At 39.0% G+C, this 21,306-nt stretch overlaps 1 long non-coding RNA gene across 1 annotated transcript in view; it reads left to right on the top strand.

The window, feature by feature from the left end:
- The first annotated feature begins 10,203 nt into the window (after positions 1 to 10,203).
- Positions 10,204 to 21,306, top strand: part of LOC139694832 (uncharacterized) — a 56,450-nt gene continuing 45,347 nt past the window's right edge. The window contains exon 1 of the long non-coding RNA XR_011702213.1: positions 10,204 to 10,336. This is a non-coding gene — a long non-coding RNA (uncharacterized lncRNA). The remainder of the gene's footprint in view (positions 10,337 to 21,306) is intronic.

Below are 21,306 nucleotides of genomic sequence, written 5' to 3'. Positions count from 1 at the left end.
ATTCAGTTTACTATATCCCTCCTTCCCTTCCCTCCTCTCCCTCCTTTGCTAATGACGCTGCTGCCTAAATATTGAAACTTATCCCATTGACCCAGCGTATCTTTCTTTAGTTCTGATTATCTCCCCTTTTTTGACTGCACTACATCATCTTAGTTTTCATCTTTTTTATATCGAGGTCATACTTTTTCATTTCCTTCTCCATAGTGACTACAGGTAGCATCCTTGTTAAACCTTATATTTTCTCTGTAAATACACCTCTTTCATCCGCAAATCACAGTGTAAATCTCCTTTCTTTGTGTATTCGTACGACACCTCTTTTAATTTCCCCGTGATCTCATAAATCGACTTCTCAGTGTAGACATTAAATTTGACAATAATAAGGGACCCATACATTTAGGTATTATATGAATGAAATAGTTAATGGGATCGATCCAAAGATTTATACCCAAACAAGCTTATAATTGAGGATCACCGATTTCAAGAAGGAAGGCAATGACAAATAAATATATGGCCATATGTGATAGTGCATAGCAGTTCCAACGCATGTAAAGAAAAAATTGAATTGGTGTGAAAATGATCACGTGTGAATCATTTTAATCCGCCTCAATGGAATCACGTGTTACATAGGTAATCCGTTTTGTTGTTGCGATGGGAAAAGTTGCTTATGTTTGAAAAAAATGGCAAAGTCTCCCTCTCCATCCATTAATTGTGAAAAAAATAAGGTTTGGGAGACAGATTTATGAAATTCAAGCCACACCTCCACCCCAAGGAAATGCAGGGGGCTCGTGAGGGTCTGAAGGTTTTATAGCAAAGGGAATGATTTAGAGGTTGATGACCGTGGAGGTTGGGCACATAACTATTTATGAGTTCCTGAAAGTTTTGTGCGGCTTAAGTCGTTATAATCTCACTGTGATGGGACTCCAGGACCCTCTCGTCCTGCAAACAAACATCCACTCCCAAGGGTATGTGGAATAACAAACAATGCTCGAATAGTTCTTTTTTTACAGTTGTTTCGCATATTATATTTGCACGGTCACAGAACTTCAAAACTTTCGAAAGCGGGGCTCTAAAATCATTTTAATGGCGCAGAAAAAGCACTCAATTTCTTAATATAAAGCGTTTTTTTTAATGTTGGCACTATTTCTGACGGAGTTGGGAGGGGACTCGACTTTTACATGCGCGATCTCTTGATATTTATTCAAAACTTCAGGGTTGAGCTTCGTTCCAATGGTTAGTTTGAGCTTTTTCAATTGTCATATAAAATTTTCTACTGACATGCAGGCGGATGTACCCGTGGGGTCTTTTCATGATTCGGAGAAAGTGGCATAATTTCTCAATAAATAACAAAAACTAAAATAGACGTTCCATAGACCAATAATAATCATAAGTTTTTTTAAATACCATCCAGCAACACGTCTCCTTAAGTACATGTTAAGTTGATTGATAAATATGAGGTGCAAACATTTAATGGGAAGTGCGTCTACAAAACCATTATTTTACTGCATGCGGAATGCTTATTGTTTATTTTATAAAGTTTAAACAACCCAAAAATATGCTGGGAAAATTAATATAATATTGCAACTGACTTCAACATTTTGAACATAAAACTTTGAGATTTCTTGGCGTCGTTTAGTTCGTTTTCAGCTGATCTTCCCATTTTATTTGGGCGACTGTGAGTTCATTGGTATACTTAAATGCCTAACAGTTAGTTTATATTAGCGTTTAAAATGCCTCGCCATTCGTTTTTAAACACCATATTCAGCGGTGGTGGTGGAATAATTTACATAAGAAATCCCCGTCGTAACCAATTCGTGTTTCTTTTACATACATATGTTCACTCTCTTTAGAAGAGAGAATTGTTCAGGGAGGCAACGGAAAATGTTACTGCTATATGGAAATGAAGTAGGATATCAGATCACTCGAAGCAAAATCTTGTCTGTGCATATTTCAGTGCGAAAGCAGAAATGGGATATTCCGAACTCGGCGCGCGATCTTTGGGACTTGCGTATGTTAGGAAACGTATCTTTGACCAAAATTGATCCCGAGTGAACTCTCGTATGACCCACAATTTCTCAACATTAAGGCATTTTGCATGCGCACTAGCGTTACGTGATGAGAAAAGTCAATATCTTGCGAGGCAAAGGCGCAAGGATGAAATCGGAAATACGTGAGTACTTTGGTGCAAGTCTCTTGATCGATGAGTTCCAATGGCTGACGGGAGGATGGGAGTGAGCCAATCATGACTCAGCATTGCTGTCTTCACTTCGGCGCAACCTCGCCCCGAGATTACTTTTCCCCGGCATCCACGACGGCCCTCCAACGCTGGGCTTCTTTTTTATGGGATAGGCGCTGACGCAGTCAGTCGGATTCAATCACTATTAAGCTGAAGGAGATTTTCTCTTGAGCATTGTGACCGAGCCAGCCTTGGTTGTAAAAGGCGTTGAATTTTGAATCAATATTATCGATTTAATCAAGCCAAATAAAGCTCTCCGAGCGCTTATTTCTTAGACTACTTCGCAAGTATTATTTTCATCATATTTTACTTGCAAATAACAGATCTCAAGTTCATTGATTAAGATATTTTGCTAGTATCTAGAAAACTGCCGACACTACTGGCTATAAAACTTACTTACTCGCGGGAAACCTCTTACTACAAATAACAGATTCAGGGATGGGCAATATGAGCAGCAGTGAATAGAAGATAGGGACGATGGAATTGTGTTCCTAAGGAAGAACGATGATAATAATATAGATAGGAAGGGTAACAAATACGTCGAAGAGTGGGTGAAGAGAAAAGCTTACGGATGACACTTACTGGGCGAAGAGGGAAATTGATTGGACATGTCCTGAGGCAAGACTTAAAGAAGACCATAATTGAAGGAAACATAGAGAGGGGAAGAATGACAGAGGAAGGCCAAGGATGTACTACGGTAAACAATAAACGGAAAATACCGGTGTAAAGAGCTGTGAGGAAATTGGCAGCGAAGGAAATAGCTTGAAGAGCTGCTACAAACAAATTCTTGGATTGTTTACCCAAGATAATGATGCGATTAGTGTAATTTTTCTTGAAAAAAATTAACTTCAAGCAGTGAATACACAGAATTATTTTTCAAATTTGCTTGAAACATGGTTTGGGCCCTTTCAAGTAAAAGATTCGTTTTAATAATTTTTCTATTACGTTCGTGCGTCTCAGAATAATGTTTAATAAGATTAATAATGATAAGAGCAGAGAAATGTGATTCACCCCGGATGATTCAATCAATACGCTTCTTGTTTGCGAACTAAGTTGCAATGGAGGGATTGCAAAAACCATAAATTCTTAAGCAAAGACTGAGGCCGAAGCGTTACGGTTTTATCGTGCGGCTCTGGAAGAAGTGATGGGATGAATGCGGAAGGCAAAGAGTCCAAATATGGCTCATCTCCCTGAGGTACCATCTTGAGTGCTGCCAGGTTCAGTTTACGTCCTCGAAGCCAAATTCCTCCACCCTCTCCACCACCTCTCGGATTAAACTCGAGTAACTCAGTGTCGGTGGGATGAAAGGACTTGTTCGACACATTTTCTCACTTGAAAGTCGTGTCCCACTTCGTCACCGCTTTTGCAGGAAAAATATATTTGTATTTATGTATGTGTATGTGTTTATATATATATATATATATATATATATATATATATATATATATATATATATGTATATATACAAACACATGGTGTATTTATGTACACCAGTGTATATTCCATACCTTTTAAGGTTACGGGGCTTCTTCCTTCGACACGAAACTTCGACCACCTATGCGTCACAACCCCGCTGCAGAGGTGCTTGGCCGTAAATTACGGAGCCACCGAAGCGCTCGGGAAATGTATTAAATCCCGCATCGACTTGACATGATACCTCCTTTCCCTTTTTCCTCTTTTTCATGCATTATTTCCGCAGGGAAAAGAGTTATGAAGCAGTCGTGCTTGGGCGTGTCCAAAAATGTACCCCGAAATCTATGTGACCTCGCGCGAGCGTGTCCGAGGAAATTTGGCGTGATTTTTTCCCACAACCGAGCGTGCCCCAATTAATTCATTTTCGAGCTCCAGCGCTAATTCTTTGGAACACTCGCGGTCGCATCTCAAAACTCCATCCGAGAGGCATTTGACAGAGAAATGTTTTCTTAGCGTAATGTCCTCCGTTATTACTTTAAAAATGGAGTGTAAATGGCAGAACAAATTAAAAACTCTGCCATTATTTGTTTTCAGCAATAAATCCATTAAATATAATTAATCATTATTAGTTACCTGTATGGAAGGGGTTACAGAAAGGAGAAAATCCTTCCTTATGTGGTCATTGTACTCTATCGACACGAAGTACGGTAGAATAGATGTACTAACCTACTTACTGCCATTCAAAATGCCACACCTGCATGCACATTATTTCAAGTGCTGTATCTTTTCATTTCATTTATCAGATGTAATTTTGTCTGTAAATTTCATTAATTTCATTTTTACATCTATAATTAGAAATGAGTATGATTAGCATTTTTAGAACTGTTATATCCTTCGTATGCCACATATATCCCTTCATATTTAGAGAATATAATAATAATAATAAAAAATTTCTGAGAACCGAGCAACAGAGAGCATATAAGAAAGCTTCTCAACTATCTCCAGAAGAATCCGCGAGTACAGGTCATTTATAAAATTTCTCTATCTCCAAATACTATTTTCATGCATTTTAAAATATTTTGTTCTAATCACAATAAATGCAATTGATTTAACTCGTAGTTTTAATTGACAGAAAAAAATACTGAAGGATCACTCAGAATTATCTTGTATGGGTTTTATTATCAAATAAAATTATTTTTCCCTGGGGAAAAATGCTGAATATGAATTTTCGCGTCCTTAAAGAAAAAGAACCTCAATGTATTCCTCAATTTAGTCGTGAGTTTTGGACTCGCTTAACAGAGACCAATGCCAAGGAAACATATCTCAACCTTTATATAACCAACATTGGAATCAATTAATAAACCAGCCAACGGAAAAATGTTGGTTAGAATTATTCTCCGCTGAAAGGTTGTCTAAGGTTTTTCATCCACAGAGGTTGAACTATTACGTAACTCTAAGTTTATGCCCTCATAAGGAGTATTTCCCCTCGAGTTGCTACCTGAAAAAACTTTAGTGCGTTCCAAGAGGAATATTTATATTGCTAAGTGTTAATGCCCGTAAAAGGCGACAACCGAAGTACCTAAAGCCAATCTTCATTAGTTCAACATTTTTAATATTTATATCGAAATGTAATGGAAAATGTGTTTTATTTAGTTGAGGCCTCATTGATCAGGAACATTTATTTTATGGCGTTTAATGTTATAAATGTGCGTAGAAAATCAGCAAATGGCCTGCCTTTGCTGATAAACCGGAAGAAGTAGTAAAATTAAGCTGTGGAACAAAGTTACTGCTAGATTTGGGATTCAATTTGCGAAGTATAACGCATTCAAAAGTTTATTCGGAATCCGGGAAGTTTCCGTCGCGCGGTTGTTTCGTTGGCAATAGTTTTGCTCCTAGTCCTGGGAGGCGTCTTTGTTGAAGGATCCTCCGGAACCCGGAGGCAAACTGTTGTCAGCAAAACAACCACCTCGACGAAATCTTCCCGGAATCATAATAAAACCTTCACCAACAAGGCATCGCGGAAACCGTTAGAATATTAATCAAACATAATTGTGCTTTTTTCATTCTACAATTCTCAAACCCAAACAGGCAAAAATGCATTATTTTAATTTAATATTTTCTTTAGAGTCCATGGCATATTTTTCAAATTCCCGTGTTATGAATTTTTGAGAATAATCCAAAGGAGGCTGGAGAGGTAGATGCTGAGCATTTTGGTTGGATATGAAAATGTTGAAGCATTGATAGAGGGAGAACAGTAGACACGCAAATTAGGGGTATGAAAAATATAGGCATGTTGGATGGAATGAAGGGAGGCAGAATATATGCGGATTCTAACTAAATACATTGTCGACTGCTCGACAAAACCGGTGGTTTGAATCAAACATAATGGAATTTACAAAGCTTTTATTTAGCCTCCGTTCAGCTCTTAGTTTTTCAAGTCTAGGGCAATATAAGTCTCTTATTTATCTGTAAATGCTTACATCTACATATTACCCCGCAAGTCGTAGCAAGGACGTGTGGCAGGGGGCTTTAGGTCACCAGCCATTCTACATATATTCCCTCATGCACATGCCACCCCGCGATTCACCAAAAACCGCGTGGGAAGGGGGACCAATCATGCAGCATTCATGATTGGTGTTCGGCATGGGTTCGAATTCCTTCATTCACGTTACACATTGCCACCATTCACGAGTTAGTTACACAGGTGTCCTTCTTCTATGAATTCCCAACTAATATACGGATTGACTGTCGATAAAGCGATAAAGGCAAGAAATGATGCTTGTGAAGAGAATGTCCACCTACGTCTATATCCACACTCTTTTCCGGGTGGTGACCTAACACCCCCCGCCACGGGCATCCGCGGCGGCTTGTGGGGCATTATGTAGATGTACACATTACCCCGCAAGCCGTCGCATTGTGTGTACCTTGATATTAATATCCTTTTATAGCGGCGTTTTGATGACGATGTGCATTATTTTTGGTTTCTTGCTATTAAGAATTATTTTATTACTACATGCCCAAGTTAAGACATTTTCAAAATCCCTATTGCTATCTTTCTCATTGAAATTTGCATGTACAAGAATTAATACTCACGAGCTGCACGGAGCACCAATTTACAATTATTAGCAACATATTTAAAATCATGGAAAATTTATGAAATTATATTAGACCTAATATGGATCCTTGTAGTGGTGTTTATGGTAAATATTTCGCTGATTGCTTTATGATTCTTTCATGGCGTAATGTCTCCGCTGTATAGATGATTTCCTAATCACGAATTTGGAAAAAATGCATAATTTGGTATTTAAAAGTTCAAGTCAGCGGGATTAAGGAAATCCATAAGAGCTATGAAAACTTTAATAACGGTACGTGTAAATGTGCGTTTCTCCTAAGGTCGTTTAAAAATCGTTGCCATAACAATAAGGTATCTATCAAGTATCATTTAATTTTAAATATGAAATGTTTTTCCACGTGATTAGATGTGGTTGCTCCCAAACCATATAAAAATGTTGAAATTAATCCAGAGTCATCTTTTATTCCCATACCATTCTACTCCCTTTTATCCCCATTACTGCCGTTTCCGTCTTTTCTCAACCCGTCTATTACCCCTTCCAACGTCCTCCTCTTAAGCTCCCAATAATCCTCACACCCCATTCCCACCACGACGTGTCCTAACACCTCTTCACCTCACGTCCCTCTCGAAACGACCGACGGGGACTCTTCAATCAGTGATCAGCGTTGCTGCAGGATAATTTCGTTAGGAAAGAGCCGAGTGGCGGAATTGCGCACCGGGAAAATCGGATGCGGTGGTGTTACTGTCGCTTGAGGCGGGAAAGCGACTCCTCTGCAGGCCTTCCCTCAAGCTCTCTTTCCAATTTCCCTGGACGGGGAAGTCAAGAGGGAGGAGGGAGGGGTTGCAGGACGGTAATCGTGGAGTTCAAGGGCAAAAGGTGACGATGGCCCACCATTCCTTTTATTTTCCTGACCTCATTCACGAGGGCTTGTACTCAAATCCGTCCAGGTGAAGTACCTGCGGGTCCTAGCTCGTCATTTTGAATCTCCTTCGTCTCCTTGAATAGATGGCAGTCTGTCAAATACCACGCTCCTCGCTGTCAAAATCTTACATTCCAGTTAAAAATTCAAGAGTGGTGCTGCGATTTGCGATGTTCTATAATATTCTCATAGTTCTTCGTTCACATTTGTCATTCCTTTTCGGATGAAACATATAACAATGTGTCCTTTGTCTCAAATGTTGATTCAAATTACCATACGTTATCTGCGGTACGTTTCTCCACGGATGTATTTTGCCAACATATAGCATCATTCAAGTGAAAAACTACTAAGGCAGCGAATACAATTACGTATGGGGAGTTCATTATTTATTCCGTAAATCAGCTGCATTTCAACTACCAAGTTGGATGATTGTTTAATCATAATGTTGAGATAAGTTTTAGATGGACAAACAGAAAAACCACCGCTATATTTCTGAGCCTCTTCTAGGAAGACACAACCCTACACTACAATGTACCCTTTCTCGATTTTATATTCTTTCTGCCTCCCCTAATCCCGTCAAACTTTTCCATTCTCTTCCTCTGCTCTTTTGCAATATTCTTCCCTTAATCACTATCTTCAAGATTACATCCATATACCAAATAGAGCAATAGCATTTGAGATGGCAGAAAAATATTGTTTATAAGGAAATTAAAGAACGTTACTTCATGTTATCTTCTTTTCTTTCTCTTTAATTTTTATCTTTTTCCTTTCTCTTAAGGGAATAATATGGTGGAAATAAGATCCGATCCACCATATATTTTACGTAAAGTTTTATAGTTATCACAAAAGATAGGTGTTAAAACCAAAGCCTAGATAGTACTCACAGAATGAATGGTATCTGAAATAGGATGAATAATCTTTTTGTAAAAAGAGATACAGTTCGGTTATTTCTATGCCCCGATGTTCCGAATTCGATAATACGAAGCCATGCGATACATAATTTGTCCTTAAATCAGGGATATTTTGAGGAAAAATATTTTTCAACAGTAAATACAATCCTTTACCTCGCATTATTTGAAAGCGTAACGGGATAGCTCTCATTTGTTTTAATATAAGTAAATAAATTACTTAATGGTAATTGTTTATTAAACTGCTGACATACTTGTTTTAATACGACGATAAAGACGCCATGTGCGTAAAATTCCTCTAAATAGGTGTAGATGAGTTCAATTTTCTATTAAAAATCAACGGAAAATATGAAGAAGACTATATTTTGATGTTATTAGATAAAAAATAAACCATTCAGTATCTTAATTCTCAATATTATTTAATGAAACTGTCACTAATATTAATCAATCAGCGACGTAGACTATCCGGCATTCATTACAGCACCCATGCCTTACAAATTTAATTTCTTTCTCCATTCCCCTTTTCGTGTTTTCATTTAATTCCGCGACAAAGGTTCCCTCTGCAGAAAATTTGTTAGTGGATATATCTGCGGATATATAGTACATGCATGTATTCTACCTATTTTCCCGTGATTGATTGACGTAAGCGCACATACTGTCTGAAGAAAATTCATGAAAACATTGCGGCTATTTAATTTATTTTCGCCGTTATTAAAGTGCAGTTACGGTCCTAACATTCCAATGTATAGTGAGTGTATAATTACTATAATCAAAGGATTGCGTCAATAGGTGAACTGGATGGGACTTCTTTGCTCATTTTATTCCTAATAAAAACTCATTATGTGCGTAAAAAAAGAAAAATATTTTCAAAAGAGATCTTTTCCTTTGTAAACAAATCTATTTTGAGTGAAGCAGGGCATTTTTAAAACCTGCCAGAAAACTTTATTTACAAAGAGTGAGAGAGAGAGAGATAACTTCAAAGTTTTTATTAACCGTCTTTCCCTTGGTCGAAAACGAAGTACTGCATCAGTCCTTCGTAACACAAAACACCCGGTAACCTCGTTAAGCGTGGAACCTTTGCGTCTTAATTCTCACCTACGAGAGTCTCCCTTTGAGTTGAGGTCGACGTTGGACTCCGGGCTACCCTTATCTTAGATTCCACTCTCCTATTTGCCTACCGAATTCATCCGGTTCACCCTCTCCCCGCAAGCATAGAAGACTTCAGCTGTTGAGGGCCTCCAGCGGTGTCTCCACAGCCTTGGGTTGTGGAGAAAGACCAGACCGTTCAGCTCCTCCCCTCCCTGATTGAATTAATCGTCCCAGTAACCGCGCCGCGGTCTGCATTTGCGACACAAAACTCCTCTGCCTGGCGTCTTTCCAGGAGTTTGTGGGGAGGACGACCGTGTTGGGGAAGGGTTAGGGGTAAGTTGTCCATGCTGAGACGCCGGAGGACGGCTTCTCTCTCCCTCTCTCTCCCGTCATCCTCCCACTTGCGCCCCCAATTCCTCCTCCCTAATCCACCCCTACCACCCCGTGCTTCACCTCATTTTGTCAACGAGGTCTCGACGGTTGGAACGGAGTACAATCCAATCGAGGCAACGGGCCTCGACCCTGCCAACTCCCATCGTTTCATACCCACGCGGAGTGAAAGGAAGGTCGGTCATGTGATCACCATGTCCTGATTGAAGGGAACGAGAGAGTAGAATTTCCAAGTGATAACCTTCGTGATAGTCATCAATCCAGAGAATCGCTTCGCTACGTTCTAGTCTATTTTCTGCTAGCGCAAGAGGTGAGAAGCTTTGTGGCACGAGTTTAAAGTAGTAAATAGGTACTTCTTAGTTTAGCTGGCTATTTATAGTGTCCGTGATATGCATTCTCTAAGTAAGATGCAAAGTTACATTTTCCAGACACGCCTTATTGACGCCCTCTCCGGTCGTATTATTTCCACCTCGTTGCTTATCCTACCTCTTTTTCTTCATATTTCTTAGATTGTGCCATCAGCAGTTCTTACTGCAGTATATTTCTCATCCTTAGCCCCTGTAGGTTTTTCCATTTATTTTTTCCTTCAATCGTTGTCTTCAGATACTTCTCCCGCCTTAGGATGCATTCGAGGATGCTATTTATTGTTTTCCGCTGGATTCTTTCTTTACTCATGCCTCGCAATATATTTCTTAGATTATTTTACTCAATCCTAAAAGCATTTCAAAATTATTTGTCAAAAGTATTGAATGATAGTCAATTATAGCAAAACGAACGTTATGAGTTTCTCAAGAAAGAGGAAGAAAAAGGTAACCAATACATTTTAAGGCATAATCTAGATTAATTAGAACTGTTATTCTATTTAGTAAGTAAGATTAAATAGAGGGGAGGTCAAAGGCCGTTCATGAGTTATCATTGACAACACTCATATTTAAACCCGTTGCCTATATATTAAGCTCACATTCAATTTTAGTAAAAGGAGTTTTAGACAAAGAAGTGAAGACATTAACCGTAGGGTTATGTTTGGCGAAGAGAAGACTTTACAAAGAGAAATAAGCTGATCACAAGAGCCTGAACTAAAAATGTACAGAAAAGATACGAGCCAGTGAAAACTTTTGATATGGAGCTTAGTCTTGAATGACTCGGAAAATTGAACGTTGAGTTTAGAGAAAAGGTAAAAATTGTCAGCTTTTTGGCCTTTCAGCAATTTGAGTAAGGTGAACAGAAGAAAAATTGAAATGAACAAAAAAAATAAGGCAAAGAAGTAAGCTCTTGGGGCGGAGGGAAAGTTATTGGAATATGAAGAAAATATGGAAAATGTAGGTAAGGTGGATGCAGAAAATATTGAGAGGCAATGGAGTGTGATAGGCGGGAGAATCCTGGGTTAGCGAAGTGGAGAAAGGAAAATATTAAGCACCGGATAGAGGTAAAAGTTGCGTGTATGTGGAGAATAGCTCATTAGAGTGAAGGAAGTTAGTATGTCTGGTAATGCGTTAAGCGATGCTTAGAACGGTAGAAACCCCTGTAACAATTAGAAAACTCCTTCTACCGGCCGGCTACTTCTAACATTCTATTATTCCATCGGATCGCCAATAATCTTTTGTGGCACTATACAAGATTCGAATTATTTCTGTATCCCTTCAGACACCATCTATTAATCATATCCATGTATTCATTTAATCCCAAAAACCACCACGAAGGTCACTAGCCGATGGGAGTATCGATGTTTCGTAAATTTTGGAAATTTGTTTCCCACTCTTGAGGTATCAAATAGTGTGACGGAAGACTGTCCCATTTGACCTTGGCTCTCCCTCTCTTTATATATATATATATATATATATATATATATATATATATATATATATATATATACTGCTATGTTCGGCAATCAATTTGTCACTATTATTTTCGCTTACCTATTCCATGTAATGTAATTCGGTGATACTATGATTTCTTCCGTTTCAACGTTAAAATTCGAGTTATTTGTAATTAAAGAGATTTAAATCGTGTTTTTGATCATAGAGTTTCCATTGTCCTCTATCGAAAGCCTTCCAAATATTATTTTACATTTTATTTTCGCTCATAATGATTCTTTACGAAATGAGTTGTTTTTGTTTACATTCTGTTTAATTCTGTGATAAAATACTTATATCAACGCTCGGCTCGTATTTAAAGTGAGCCATAGTCAGGAAGGAAATACACCTCTCCTAAATTTTTACTCAAAAATATTTCTTTACCATTCTGTTTGATAAACAATAGTTTCCTTAACGATGCTCCGCAGATGTTTTGGCGTGTTTTTGTCCATGTTAGATATGTTTATACGAGCACACTTGGAATGCAAGTTGAAAATTTACTACATATTTCTGGTAAAAACATGAAATATAAATATTATTCAAACTTCGTCCGATGATGATCATCCCTTGAGCGAGGTAGTCACATAGATTAAATATACATTTTTTAGATTAATTAGTTTAATTAAATCACCTCTTGATAATGGAAAAGTGACCATGTGATGAGCAAGCTAGCTAACTCAATAGTATATTAGAACCATAGTGATGTGTATTTTTATCGCATTGTTGTTCAGTAGTCTAATGTTTAAGGTAGATTTTTTGGAGACGCGAACTAAACACCCCTGCATTTGCTATCCGCGGCTAAAGCATAACTTCACCCCACACTAAATTGAAACCTTCTTTAATTTCATAAATTTTCCATAATTTTCCACCACATAAAAAAAATATATATATACATATATATATATACATATATATATACATATATACATATATATATATATATATATATATATATATATATATATATATATATGTGGTGTGTTAGTGTTCGCTGTACGCGTCCCTTCGCTGCATAAGTATTTATAGCTCGTAGGTTATTCTATTATGATTGGGCAGTGAATCATAACTAGCCGAATAGTGCAGCTTATGTTAAACAAATTGATGAAGCATAAAATTTCATTACTTGACATTACCTAACAAAAATACAAGACCTGAAATTTGTTCTGAAATTTTCTGAGGCCGGAAACTTTTCAAACCACCCTCGTAATATTCCATCTGCTAATTTATATTTTATACAGAGGTTCATATGGAATTTCAATATCATTTATTGAATTATATTTTGTTACTTTCCATTAAAAGATACGCGATCTTTCAATTATTTACAAAGTGACATGTTAATAAAGACAATGGCCCCCAATTTGTGTTGACTGAGGTCACAACGGCGGAAATAAAAAAGTCATCGAATGAACGTCCCGACATACTCATTAATTCAAATAAGAGTAAGCTGTCAAAGAAACTTGTGAGTCTATTTATAACGAAACGAACAAATGAGGGAACCAGTTTTATTGCGAGTCAATTAATTTAGGAACTCAATTAATTCTGTTAATGTTTGTCCACCTGCGGTTGACAGAACCGGGTTCATCCAATGATTTTGCAAGAGAAGTCCATCGGTTCAATCACTACAGACTGAAAAGGTAATTCTCCCTCACGCAAATCAATGAATTGTAGCAAAGAATAAATTAAAAGGTGTATCGTTACCTTACCTTATCCGATAGGATATGTTTCCTTTTCAATTTTTGCAAATTTTTCCTAGTAGTTATGTAAATGATAAAAGTATTGGTTTCATCTGCACCACAAATCAAGCCAAAGTTGGGTATAAATTATTTGATATTAGGATTGTGAAGGTTTGCAAATATTCAAAAGCATACTGTAATTCAGTAAATGATATAAAATATTTAAAAGCTTCTCCTCGTGGTGACTAGGTAGGTATCTTAAATCCCCCATTCCAAACCTGCACTAATTATTAGGTATTCCCTACAGTTTTCGCGTCGATAGGCACTCAACCTTAGGTTAGAGAAAAACAAATTATATAAAAATTTTATGCTATAAGATAATGAAGAAAGTATGGTTGGATGGGTAGAATAACAGAATTATTGAGGAGAAAATAATCCGAAAGAATATAATATTTTTTGAGAGACTAGCAACAGTTTCGAAGTTTTGGATGAGATATAGGCGCATATTTTAACAACTTTTAAGCAAAATTCATTCGTTTTTGTTTTCTCGTGATTTAATTTATTTCGCATTACAAACTTCTGATATTTTCAATATCGCCACCGGTATCTAGAAAGGATTTTGCGCTGCGTAAATATGACCTTAGGAAATGTTTCGCGACATAAATATTTTTACTTAGAATATTCATGAATAATGCATCAGTTGAGAAAGTTTTGAATATTAATTTATTGAAATATTATATCAGTTTTAGACATGTGTGGATATCAAATATACACGTCGATCTGTGTTAAAAGTTGCATATATACATATATTTTTGCCTCTTTTATTTATATATGTAGTGGCGCTTGCCATAAAAATATTCGTTCATATTTTTATGGCACACATAATCAGTTGTGGAGGAGCATGGATTAAAGTAAACGATTGGAAAGGAATGCCAGCGATGAAGTTCTAGGTATTTTATGGGAAAAGAGACGAATTTGGGGAGCAATTCGAAGAAGGCAGGACTAGTGGGAGGAGGAGATAATGAGAGGAAACGGGATGATGAAGACTAATGGATGGGAGAATGTTGAGAAATCGAGGCAGCGGTAGGACAAGAAAAAGCACTATTGAATGGAATTAAAGAAAATATATGGTATATAGACCTAAGTATTGAGCTACTTTTATCATTAGTATGGAGTTTTAATATATTTTATGCCATGTTTGGATTTACGAGTGCAATTATGTGAAGTGTCAATGTCAATTAAACTTCTATTCTTATACAGTACTGCTTATAATGAAAATTCACAAAGCATGGTGATATTTTTTTCATTTCCACGATGCTATTATTTTGTTTTAAATTAAACACTCATTACTTGCTGGAGCAATGAATCAATTTTTGATTGCTAAAAACAATACTAATTAAAAAGTAATTAAGTTGTTTAAACCCTTAACCATGTATTAGCATGATTAAAATAAGACTTAATTGGTTCTCGAGTTATCCCTTTATTCTGAATCTAATTATTCGTCAAAATATACGAACATCGAGTTCGTTAAAACTACTCACCCTAAAGTATGTTTTCTTTGTGTATGCTTAGGCTTAAATTATTGAAAGAGGAAATGCTAATTTCGACGGAATAGATTTCAATTTACTCTGAATTCAAATATATGATTTGGAGGGCATAAATTGTATCTTCCATGATAGATTTGTCCCTGCCACATTGGAATAAGGCATTTAGTTCTATCAATCATTTAAAGACCTAAAAAAGCTGGAGACTGCGACATTGAACCCAGACGTGACGCGTATTTTCAATGTCATAGCCCTGAGGATTTAATAAGTTCATTATATTTGGGCACACCATCCGTGGTATTTTATATTTTTTAAAGTAAACGACCTCTTTCCAATTATTAGGGGTGATTTTCAATTAAAAATGCAATACTCATCACATTGGTTCATTAAACACGAGTGAAAATGTAAATTTCATCGCAATATCACAGATTTGTAAATAGTTATATTTTATGTAGTTATTTATTGAACAAGTTTTGAATTCTCTCTTGAAATTTGACTGGCGTGGTTTAGGAGTAAAATATTAGCATTTTTGAATGTATACCATAGTTTTTGGTATGGCTTTTTTCATCGCAACTTTTGCTAGACTTTTGACAAAACATTTCATCTTCATTTTTCCGCAAGCAACTGAGCCATACCACATTCTGTTATTAACCTCCTTCAAAGAAAACGGCACACTGTGAAAAGGATCGCTTTCTCCTCGTCGTCGCCATGCGATGTGAAATATCCAACCTCTTTTTATTCTCCGCTGGGAGGAAAGCGGACTCCCATAGCGCGCGCGGTTTTACTTATGTATGAAATGGCTCCGGACGCGGAGATCTTCCGAGATCATCCTCAGAGGGGCGTGAGGAGGCGTGGCATATGGACGCCTGATGGGTCTCTTACCGTGATGCACGGACGAGATGCGCGCTGCGTGTATTCACGGGGCGCTCTCGTCGAATTGAGATTTCACCGAGAGTATTTTTTTCAATGGTATGAGGAAGGAGGGAAGGACGGAGTGCTTGTCCACATTCACCTTTTCCTTTTCGGAACATTATGTTCCCACGGACGATGTCATTGCAACCAAGAGCAGGAGTAATGAATTGTTGATTTTAATCTGTCTCTACCTGTCACATACGTGGGTGCTGTGGACACTAATGCGAAATAGAGAGGGTGGCAATTTAAAATAAAATAAAGCAGTAGAGTTAATATTAAAAATTACATAATTCCAATTGCCACTTGAATGAAGCTAAAATGAAGATAGAACCTTACGCATATCATACCATAACGGCCATATATCATCATCTACCATTTTCTACCATAGATCGGTGGTGTAATACCAATTTTACGCGCCCAGACCGTATGTAACCATCGCATTTTTTTTACCTTGAGCAAATTAATGAAAATAATTTCCAAGTTCAATTAGTCAGTTTAGAGTCACATTTAGGAAGGTAGAAGGTTTTAAGAGCTAAAAATCGAGTCATTGTAATATTTAGTATTGAGTTAAAGGATATTTTTTGCCATTTAATTCCGAAATTAAATTACTTATTAGATGGCCTGCCACCGCGGTCGCTAATTTTTAATCAATTGATATTTGAAATTTTGTCTAAGAATTTTTTTCTGGCACTCAAATAGTAAAACAAGCATAGTTTTTCTTTTAATGATAATGAATTTTAATATTGCTCTTTTTATCTTTAATACGCACTAACGAAATGAAATTATTCAAGTACACGAAATAAATTCCTATGTTCCTAGTTCAATTTTCTCCATGTGTAATTCTCGGAAAATATCTTTTGTGCGGTCCGATTGATAGGCAAAGTTTTGTGCTTCACTGAATTATGAACACTTTGGGAAGAAAAAGTTACGTTAAATTCATCACTTCATTGAGAAAAGAAAGATTTTCAAGTTTCAATCACATCATCTAATTGCTGAGGTAGAAAATGATGTCAATCGTGTTGAAGTATGTGCTGTGTGAATAATTGGATAAACCCAGGGGAAATTAATGCTTCGTAACCGAAGATAATGACTTGCTGAAGGCAATACTCGAAGTCAAAAATGTTTTTTGAACCTTTCGCAGCTCAACGAATGAACGCCGTTAGAGCGAAGGCACAGAGCATTAATAATTCGAAATTAAGTTTTTTTATGTACCATCTTACTGATATTAAAATTCGGAATTATTACAAAAGCCATTTATCATGTGCGTTTCCTACCCTCCCTTCTGCAGATGTTTTGAAGTGCCGTACCCAACGCAAATTGCGAGAAGATTAACCCCAGAGTAATAGGGCTCATTGAGCTACGTTCTTCCCTTAATCCGACCCTTATATTTTCAGGTACCAAATGATTTACGTTCCTTATCTTCTCACACATTGGGCATTAATCAAACCGGGTGATGAGGGTCAATTACGTACTAGATCTCGTTATTTGAGCCACTATTAATTCACAGCTTACGACGATGCTCGGTGAAATTTATTCATCTAAGCCTTTGCGTAAACAACTTATTTTTTACCCAAAGTGTCGGGTAGTCAAATTTTATCTTAAGATACCGCCGAAAATGTGATATAAATCTAAAATACTTTATCCTCACTATAATTTTGCAGACGAAGGTCGTTCAGAAAGAAATGCTGAATTTTTATAGAAAGGAAGACAACTTATTTTTCCGATTCCTCAATATTTATTATTACTTCATGTATTTAGTCAAGTTTAAACAGTATCGCCACTAATATTTAAACATTTGTCGTATCTTGTGACCCCGAGATTTTTATTACCTAACAGGTGTTACTTCCAGAACGAATTTCGTATTAATAAAAATATTTATCAAACTAATAACGCACAGCCTGATTTGCACGTCTTAATGGGAGAAAGATTTGTTTTACGAAAGTTTTTAATCTCATAAATGATATTTTCTCTGTTCCAAAATGATTGAAATGCAATACGCATAAGCCAATCCCATCGCATGTTTGTCAATTTTTAATGAGACTCGTCCAGAAAGTAATAATCATTTCTGTTTCGGTCTGCTCCAAGATAATGAAAAAATTGCAATTTCCTTTAGCGATCAGTTGCGTGCGACACATTTAAATGCTTATGTATTTTCTTCAGGTACAAAATACAGAATTTTACATGCGAAGTGGTGTACGCATCGAACAAAATGGAGGAGATTTTTGTGAGTAGGAATGGGGATTTTTTAGGAGGGGAAGAGGATGGTGTCGTGGATACAGAGACTTTTTCGTTACCTTGCGAGAGTTCCTATCGTAAAAATGGGGAGTTACGGACTGTTAACACAAAGACGGGAGACATAATGTTTAACAAATGCTATTCCATCCCTCTATCCTTATTTCATTGCTCCACTTCGTCCATAGATAAAGCTCACGCCGAGAAAAATGAGAGTTTTCCCCATGCTGGAATGCGTTTAATTCAATGCGCCACAAATTAGAGCCCGCCGCATTGCTCACTTATGCTATCCCCCGTTTAAAACTGCTGCTGTGATCACCGCGGAAACGGGAAGAGCGGAAGCCTGAACAAAACGCTATCACGGAGCAGGATCATCGGAAAACCCGACGCCACTTGCGCGCGTCGTATGCGAGTGGCCCCGCTGCCGTATCCTGGAGAGTGGAGGCAATAAACGAAGCACCCAACATGTTTCACGAGCGCTACAACGATCATTTTCACGGGATCTGCGTGCGGTGGAACGGCACCCTGGGTTTCGGATGCGGGAAGGGTAGTGGGGTGCGTCGTTCTATCCCCCTCATACCTCGCCTCTCCCCCTTCTCTCTCTCTCTCTCCTCCTCATCCATGGAAACTGTTGTGCCCCGCCGTCGGGAACCCCCGAGGAAAAAAAATCCATTCCAACGCCAAAATACCAATCTCCTCCGTTCTCCTTGCGCGTTACACCCCTTACTCATCTCCCCAACCCCCCCCCCCCGCACCCTCCCACCCACGCACATATCCAACCCTCCCCTACGCGACCCATCCCATCCACTTCTATCCCGGAAAATCCAACTATGCCCCCTCCGACTTGAGTTTCGTTTAGGGGGAGAGGGGTTTCGGTGGGTGACCGGGGTTTTTGGAGGAAGGGGAGGTATGAAGGGATGTTTGGTGGAGCCGTTGTGTGGGGGAGTGAGTGGCGGGTGGTGCTTCTCATCGACACCTAACTCTCAACCAAACCATTCTTCCTACCGACCTCCCACCCTTCCCCCTCTACATCCCCCATTTTTTCATTTGGTCCCGCGCTCTCGCTCGCCACGCTCTCTTACGCCCAACACCCGAAGATCCCCCTCCACCCAATTCCCCTCAGGTCTTTTTCCTCCCCCTCCCTCCCTCTCCTAACCCCCCTTTTCCGAATCCATCTCACCCGAACACACTCTCCTCGCCATAAATCAGAACCCCGTCGGGCGTCGATGGGAACCCACCCACCCCGTCCTCCTCCTACCGACGCTACAGTTCTGGTAGAACCCTGGCCCACTTCGTCCCCCTTCACCCACCCTCCTTCACTTAAACCCCTGCCCTCCTCACCCCCAAAAACCGTCCGTCTGACGCGGGCATGAATAATGCAAGAAGTAGGTGGAGTAGGAGGATCCTTCTCCCATCTTTTCCGTCCCGACACTACCCCCCGCGACACGTATGTGTGTGTGTGTGTGTTTATACCATCTCGTACATGATCGTACCCCACCCCTATGTCCCACCAGCACGGGCGAGACCGCGGGACACGGGGTGCCCTCACCCTTACCCGACTCGACACATATTTTATCGATACATGCCATGCATGCATGAATACATGTACTTCGCCCTCACACGTTGGGGTGTGGGTTGGTGGTGAAGGGCGGGTGAGGAGGTGGGGGCGTGGAGGTGGGTCTCCCATTCATGCAAGGCTGGGGACACGAGCCGCTATCGACCCCTCCACCCACGATCCGTGTCCCGCGTAATGCAAGCTGGAGGTTGTAGGTACGACGCGCGGGCGGGGGGAGGAGTCAGTCTGCGGTGGTGTCGCCGGGGGATGGCGGCGGCTGACCCAGGAGGATCTTCTCCCGGATTACTCACGGGACGGACGGGGCACCCGGGAAATAATGCCGCGTAAGCCCTCGGCCTCTCCCCGGGAAGATATTAGGTCCGGAGGCCCGCGCGATGACGGGGGGACCGGCTGTACTTTTAGCGTTGATACAGTCAATGCCGTTTGCATATGTGGATCGTTCGATATCCGTCGGGGATTTGTATTTTTACTTTTCCCAGCTCAACCCGTCCTCCACCCCCTTTCCCCAGGTTCTCTTGTCGAACGCGCTAATTTGCCCCGCGATCGGTTTGCTGATATTTAGCCCGAAGTACTCATGTCCCATGCCAGGCAATCCTGCAACATGAACAATAGGGTGAGTGCCATTGAGCGCGCGGCCAAAACGGTGATCCGAAATACCCGGATTAATTCTGGCGGTTAGGGAAGTTTCTGGGTCCAGATGGGCGTTTCTTAACACTCCATACCATCAGAAAACTTATGAATATGCCAGTTCAGGAAAAAAGAGTTCTTTTAGCGTTATTTTTTTCTTTTTAATCTGTCAATCCTGCAGGGAGGAAGTATGGTGAAAATTTGTAGAGAATATGCCGTTGTCAATGATAGACTACCGGTTACGGTAGGTTTTAAACGGACGCTGAAACTAACCACGGCTATCTTTTCTGAGTCTCGCCTAACACGACCCTTGAACACTGTAGCATTGTGCGTTACAAAATTCGCTTGAATGCATGAATACATGTAGCGCGCTCTTACATTCATTCATTAAACCATTCTTCAACCCCGCCTCCCCTTATTTAGTCCAACATGATTTATCTTTTTCCTCTCCTCCTACTTCTCTTTCCCAAAATTCTCCGATCTTTTACAATCCATGATATTCCACTTACTCTTAGTTGAAACATTTTCAATCTATCGGCTATATTATGAAGAGTTTAGGATTTTGAGTTTAGGATTAGTAGTTTGAAAAAAAATATTGTTTCTATTGAAAATTTCTTGAAAATGTAATGAAAAAATGGATGGAATATTAAACAATATTTCCATGAATCGCTAAAAAGTAAGAAGGTTTAAAGTCTCACTCAGTCTCACTTGAAGAAGTGTCTCTCTCTTGAAGAAGGCCTCTGAGAGGGCCGAAAGCTCGAACAATTTACCGGGTGAGTGTCCTTTTAAATGTTGCTATTCTATTTGTGTTATATTGTGGGAGCCCATTATTGTGCCGCTCGTGTGAGTTTTTCCGTATAATC

This window comes from Hetaerina americana, unplaced genomic scaffold, assembly GCF_022747635.1.
Source record: "Hetaerina americana unplaced genomic scaffold, ioHetAmer1.1.p SCAF_563, whole genome shotgun sequence".
NCBI classification, from domain to species: domain Eukaryota; kingdom Metazoa; phylum Arthropoda; class Insecta; order Odonata; family Calopterygidae; genus Hetaerina; species Hetaerina americana.
The sequence above is the reverse complement of the archived record's forward strand: the minus strand, read 5'-3'. Positions and strand labels throughout refer to the sequence as shown.